The sequence below is a fragment of the Peromyscus leucopus genome, chromosome 4 (assembly GCF_004664715.2).
Source record: "Peromyscus leucopus breed LL Stock chromosome 4, UCI_PerLeu_2.1, whole genome shotgun sequence".
NCBI lineage: Eukaryota > Metazoa > Chordata > Mammalia > Rodentia > Cricetidae > Peromyscus > Peromyscus leucopus.
The window spans coordinates 104,978,043-104,985,617 of record NC_051066.1 but is presented as its reverse complement, the minus strand read 5'-3'; positions in this window follow the sequence as shown (position 1 = coordinate 104,985,617).

Sequence of the window (7,575 nt, the reverse complement as noted above, 5' to 3'; positions counted from 1 at the left end):
GTAGAACAGGTTGGCCTTGAACTCGCAGAGATCCGCCTGGCTCTGCATCCCAAGTGCTGGGATTAAAGGCGTGCGTCACCACTGCCCAGCTATAATTGTCATTTTTTTTATTAATACTTTCTGTTTAGACATCTGCTGTGAGATGTCTTTCTGTATACTGTGAATATGTGTTGCTCTGATTGGTTGATAAAGAAAGCTGCACTGGCCTATGGCAGAGCAGGATAAGGTTTAGGCAGCACATTCAGACTGAAGGTTGGAGTCAGGACAGATGCCAGCCCGCCACCCAAGGAGCAACAAGATGCCAACAGACTGGTAATGCCATGGAAATGTGTTAAGTTATGAGAGCTAGCTAACAAGAAGCCTGACCCATAGGCCATACAGTTTATAAATAATGTAAGCCTCTGTGTGTTTACCTGGGACCAAGCAGTTGCGGGACTCAGGTGGGAGAGATTCATCCGGACTGCAGGGCTGAGCAGGACCGGAGAAATTTCTGGCTCCAGACATCAACCTCATGCTTTGGTTTTAGGACACCGTTTCTTCCAGCTTGTTGACTGTATTTCAAATTTCTTCAAGTATTTGTCTCGGGGGGCTGGATTTCAGGCTGGGTGGGGATGAGAGAGGTGGAAGTGTCCTATTTACCTGCAAATGCCATGCTGTAGAATAATCTTTTTATGCACTATGAAGAGGTGTCTTTGCCAAGGTGCCTTCTGATTGGCTTAATAAAGAGCTGAATGGCCAATAGCTAGACAGGAAGAGGTTAGGCAGGACTTCTGGGCAGAGAGAAAAGAAGAGGAGATGAATCTAGGCATGGAGGAGACACCAGAGGAAATAGAGAGGAAGCAGGACACGCAGGAGGAGAGATAAAATCCACGAGCCATATGGCAGCATGTAGATGAATAGAAATGGGTTAATTTTATAAGAGCTAGCTAGAAAAAAGCCTAAGCTAAGGCTGAGCTTTCATAATTAATAATAAGCCTCTGTATCATGATTTGGGGCCTGGTGGTACAGAGACAGACTGACTACACATGCCTCATATGTTTGGGTCTGCTTCTGCCTCTCTGATTCCCCAAGATGTTAACCTCAGTCCCCCAAGGCCATACTTGGACCTGCTAGGTAAAGGAAGAAGATGTGGAAGAAGCCCTTCCAGACCAGGCGACACCCTCTTCTGGATGTGCAGCCTCCCACTGTGCAGGGCAGGCAGGCATGGGCTGACACCAGGACTGCCACAGTGTGAGCCATGGAGTGGACAGCGGGCAAATGATCAGCAGGAACAAGCCAGTACTAACCTCTGAGACCTCCAGCCATCTGTCCCTGATGAAACCAGCATCTAGAAAGACCATGGGAAGGAGAAATCCAAAATGGCAGAAGTGTAGGCCAGGAGGAACAAGACTTCGGTACTCACTGGAGCAGAATCATGAATTCAGACAGGACTATCAGGGATGTCCCTTTGATGGTCACATCTTGAGATGTTGAGTCTTAACGGTCAATTCAATTGGATTGAGAGACACCTAGGTGGTAAGTAAAACTTCTGAGTGTGCCTTTGAGGGCGTATTCAGAGGCCACTAGAAAGCCAAATCAAGGTTTAATTCACAGATGGATTCAATCCATGGAAGGACTATTAGGAAGGGGTGGATCTAAGGAAAGTGGGCGATGCTTGTAGGCCTTTGGGGGAAATGTCCTGGCAAAGACGCATCTTCTCTCAGCCTCTTTCACCCATCTCTTCCTGCTTCCTGGCCACCATGAGGTGAGTCTGCACACACTCCCACTGTGTCTGACCGCAGGCCCAAAGCATTGGATCCACCTGACACTGTGCTAAAAACTCTGGAACCATGAACCATAAACTCTCTCCTTTACAATTGTTTCTGACAGGCATTCATCACAGTCATGAGAAACCTGGTTACCATAGGCCTAAAAAAACAAACAAAACAAAACAAACAAATCCTCACTCTTCTCATAACGCCAGGACTGTCCAGATGAAAAGTGGGGTGAAGGGTGCTCTCCAACCTGTGTCTCGGGCCAGGGTGCCCGAGGTAATGAATGGGACATTTTAATTTTAGAAGTAAACTTACAGCCCAACAGCCTTCATATTCACAGTTGCCATCCCAAAACCAAGGCCCCTAAAGCATGCACCCATGAGCCTTTGAAACAAGCATCAGCTGGGAAGAGGTTTAGCAGGGGGAAGACCTGATTGGTTCGGATGAGACAAGTCTTTCTAGTCATCTAGGGCATTGCCAGATACGTCTACTACAGATTGAGAATTTGGACCCCCAAAATCTTCACAACGTTCACAAACCCAGAACTTTTTGAGTGCCAAGATGACCCCACCATCAGGGTTTTCCGCACGTGACCTCTGTGATAGGTTACAGTCAAAATGAAGATGCACTATAACTCTTGCCGTCATCAGTACATCGGTGTAAGGTGAATATGAAATATGAATGAACTCTGTGTTGGGATTTGAGCTTTATTACCAAGATCCTTCATTCTGGATATGTAAAAATATTCCAATACCCGAAAACAAAACATCCCCCCCCCCAAATTTGGAATACTGTTGGTTCTACACAACTTGGACAAGGGATATTCCACACATAATGACAATCTTTGGGAATGGAGCTTCAACAGACCTCCAACTCCATTTGACTCAGGAGTACAGGGAACGATATCTGGTATTTTTGAGGCGTCTGCTGAACTGGGGGCAGAGTCAGGGACCTGGGCAAGCTCAAATGCCACCTGCTTTCTCTTCTTACTGACGCAGCCATTTTTCTTGAGTAAACACTCTTTGGGTTGTTATAACACTGGTTAATTTCCAAAGTTTTGTGGTTTTGTTTTTTAAGTTGAGGTTCCGTTTGGTGTTTTACCATTTTTGAGGGTGATGTCTTAGTTACTTTTCTGTTGCTGTGATAAAACACCATGGCCATGGCAACTTATCAACCACAGGGCAGAGAGGACACTGGGAATGGGCTGAGTCTTTTGAAACCTCAAAGGCCACCCTCAGTGACACTTCCTCCAACAAGGGCACATCTAAGCCTTTCCAAACAGTGTCACCAAGTGTTCAAATGTATGAGCCAATGGGGGCCATTCCTATTCAAACACCACTGCAAACTTTCAGACATTTTTATCTTTTCTTTTTTGCCTGATGTCACCATAGTTCTTTATTTTGTTGAGCAGACCATTTAACATTAACTTTCTTTTTTGAGAATTGCATACTGTTTTCACATTTCTATCCCATCCTCTCCCCCTCAAACTCCTCCTGTGCCCCCAACTCCTTTTCAAATCATAACCTCTTCTTTAGTTATTAATGTTATCTATATTTACATCCACACACATGAATACAATCTGTGGGGTCCATTTAGTGTTCCTTGCATGTACATGTCTTCCAGGCTTAACACGTGGGACCTATCAGGAGGCTCATCCTTGGAGAAGACTGATTCTCCTTCTCTCAACAGCCATTAATTGCCTGTCGTTCTTTACCTAACAGTGGAGTCTTGTGAAATTTCGCCTATCCACAACAGCATGTCATCTGATGTTGACATGTTATTGTGTAGGTCTTGTTTAGACAATCATATTGTTGAGATTTACAGTTTTCTTGTCATTTATATGAGATACGTTAGCAAGTGCCCTGGTCCTCTGGCTCTTACAATCTTTCTGCACTCTCTTTGACATTATTTCCTGAGTTTTAGATTGTATGGGTTCTGTTGTAGCTGTACCAGTTAGGGCTGGGTACCATGTGGTCAGCGGTTCTCTGAACTCTGACCAGCTGTGGATTTCTGTAATAGTCTCTATCTACTGCAAAAAGAAGCTTCTCTGATGAAAAGTAAAAACTAACTTACCGCGCCGGGCAGTGGTGGCGCACGCCTTTAATCCCAGCACTCGGGAGGCAGAGGCAGGCGGATCTCTGTGAGTTCGAGGCCAGCCTGGTCTCCAAAGAGAGTTCCAGGAAAGGCGCAAAGCTACACACAGAAACCCTGTCTCGAAAAACCAAAAAAAAAAAAAAAAAAAAAAAACCCAAAAAAAAAAAAACCTTACCTATTGGTACAAGGGTAAGTACTTAGCATGCAGCTAGAAATTATATCAGGGGCTAGAGAAATGTCTCAGTGGTTAGAAATGCTGATTATTCTCCCAAAGGACACTGGTTGAGTTCCCAGCACCCACATGTCAGCTAACAGCCATCTGTAACTCCAGTCCCAGGGGACCTGATGCCCTCTTATGCCTCTGTGGGCACCAGGCATGCATGTGTACATAGACATACATGCAAGCAAAAATGCCCATTCACATAAAATAAAATAAATATTTTTATAAAAGAAATTGTACTTGTTTAGGAAAGTGGTAATAGTATGTTCTCCTCTAGGGTCAATGACCTCACAATGAAGTTGGCTGGGTTTACAGTATCAGGTATGAAGTCCCCTCTATTGAGTGGCCCTTATGTCCAAGTATGTGGCTTCTCTCTTGGTTAACCCCAGGACACAAGTTCCACTGTTGCACGTTGGAGATATCTTGTCATGCGGGTCATTGTTGTGTTTTGTAACTGTCACACAGGGGTAGGACTGTCGATTGCTTTTCTCTCTTGGCAGTTTGCACAGCAACTTTGCCTACTCTGAGAGCTAGTCCCCAGGGAAGGGGCTTCTGGTCACTTCCAGCTGGGGATTCATGCAAGTACTGTTTCCAAAGTGTGTGGTGTCTTTGGCCATAAGGTCTCACCCCCAAGTTCTGGAAGGTAACAAAGGGTAATGGCAATAGCATATGTTGTTTTGGGGGTCTTCTAGATTCCCCCAACCGACAGTTTGAATCAAGAATTCCTATGCTTGGCACTCAGGTTTATGTTAGCTAGTCTATGGTTCTTGAGGAAAGAATTGTTACCCTAAATGACATAATTCCATTCAAAATCTATCTGTCAGACTATCTATCCATCTATCTAATCTATCATCTAATATGTGTATAAAAATGTGTATTTTTAAATTAACATAAAACTACGCTTCTCTAAGGGTTTTTCAAATACCTTAATGTTATTTATCCCTCCTCACGCTCTCCTTTGTCCTGGCCTCCCTCACCAGTTTCCAGCTAAATTCTTCCTGCCTCCTTGTCTTAGTTGGGGTTTCTATTGCTGTGAAGAGACACTCTGACCACAGCAACTCTTATAAAGGAAAACATTTAATTGAGGTGGTGGTTTATAGTTTCAGAGTTTCAGTCCATTATCATCATCATGGTGGAACACGTGGCGTGCAGGCAGATATGGTGCTGGAGAGGTAGCCAAGACTTCTACATGGTGCAGGCAACAGGAAGTGGACTGAGACACTGGGCGGTATCCTGAGCATAGGAAACCTCAAAGCCCACCTCCACAGTGACACACTTCCTCCAAGGCCACACCCACTCCAACAAAGCCACACCTCCTAATAATGGCACTTCCTATGAGCTTATGGGGACCAATTACATTCAAACTACCCCTTCCCCCTTTCCCATTTCTCCCCTCCAGCACCTGTGTCCGGCTACCCTGCCCTTTAGAGCTCTTTCCTCCATTATTCTGTGTGTGTGGTACTAGGAATTGAACCTAGGGACTCATGCCAATAAACAGATTTTGAAAGTCTGACATTTAAATATGTAGCAAGCACTGGGCATGATGGCACACACCTTTAACTCAGCACTCAGGCAGCAGAGGCAGCCGGATCTCTGAGTTTGCGGCCAGCCTGGTCTATAGAGTAGGTTCCCTTGCAGCCAGGGCTGTGTAGACAGAACCCGTCTATAAAAGAAAATAAACTTTTTGAAATGTTGTATCTTTGTGTCTTTAAGGTCTTTTCTTTCATCTTCAAAGTCGCAGACTGACATTTAGTAAGGAAAAATGCATTTATGAGCCGGTTAGGAAAGGAAAACCGAGTTCTTCAGGGATGGTGTGTGGCACCACCTGCTGAATAGTTTGGGTATGTTTGCCTGCCTATAATCTGATTTTGAGCAACTACTGTCAAGGTTATTTCCTTTGAGTTCAGCTTCAGGACTGCCTGTGGTAGAAGGAATTTGACTGTGAATCCGTGATCACTTAAGGGGGCTTGTCCTGGGCAACTTCCCTTCAATATGAGTCGGTCAACCTACGAATGTTTCAGGTGGAGTTTCTTAGCCACGGCCTCCCCACGGCCCAGTCTCAGCTGGAGCTTCCACATCTACCTCAGCTGCCTTAGGAAGGCTGCACACCAGGCAGGCCCTTTTGTATTGCCTTCACATCTGACCGGCCAGTAAACAAAACTCTCCCTCTCCCAGGACTGAGGACTGTCGCTCACAGACAAATCCTGCTAGATGATGCTTGCCTCTTCGCTTTGCCAGGAGGGTGACGCTCAGTGTTCTCACCTTTAAACCAAGGGGCGAGTTATAGAAATATACCTCCTTGAAACTCAGGTGGTACAGCAGTGAACAAAGCCTGGAGCCCTGCAAACACTCCTGGCCCTCCAAGATTATTGCTGTTGTCAAAACAGCTCAGGCTTTCCTCTGAGATTGTCCGTGTGGTTTCTTTCCCCAGCACAGCTCAAACCTGGGAGGATGTCTGTGAAGTGTCCCCATACCTGCTTGTTACAGCACGGTGTGCTTCAGTCCTGTGCCCTAAGGCCACGCTGGCTCTTTTTCTGATATCATGTATTTTCTTCTGTTTTTTTGAGACAAGGTCTCACTATATCACTCTGGCTGGCATTCTCTATGTAGAATTCTCTATGTAGGACAAGTTGTTCTGGAACAACTCACTGAGATCCACCTGCCTCTGCCTCTGGAGTGCTGAGATTAAAGACTGCACCACCCACCCAGTTTACATGCCTTTTCTTAAGGCACTGCCCTGTTTTATGTATTTATTTTTAGTGTGCTTTCCTTTAAAAAACATTAGGAAAACAGAAAAGCAGGGGGCAGGGCTTCACGTCTCCCATAATCCACTGCCCCCAAACAACCTAGTTTTAGTCTGTCTCCTGCAGAACTAGGGCAGTGACAGGCATATGACTGTGTCACTTTCTACATTAACTGGCAGACTGGTGTGGCCATATGACTGTAAGACAATATACCCAGAAGCAAAGGCCACCACTTCAGGGTCCAGACTCTGAAGTTTCCAGGCTGTCCTTGCCTTTTGCTGGCTGGATGCAGTCTTGCTTCCACAGATGAAAATAAACTATGGGATCCTCCAGGGCCATACTCTGCTCCTCCTACCTCTTCACCACCCCAGAACTGTTATTTGACCAGATAACATTTATTTATTTTTGTTTGTCAATACAAGGTTTCTCTGTGCAGCTCTGGCTGTCCTGGAACTCACTCTGTAGATCAGGCTGGCCTTGAACTCAGAGATCCGCCTGCTTCTGTCTCCCAAGTGCTGTGATTAAGTGTGTGCCACTATGCCTGGAGTAGCTAGAGTTTTCCTGTCTTGCCCACAGTCAGGACAAATCTTTGTCACCTGCCAGTCCCACAGCTGCTCAGACCCAACCAAGTAAACACAGAGACTTAATTGCTTACAAACTGTATAGCCGTGGCAGGCTTCTTGCTAACTGTTCTTATAGCTTAAATTAATCCATTTCCATAAATCTATACCTTGCCACGTGGCTCGTGACTTACCGGCATCTT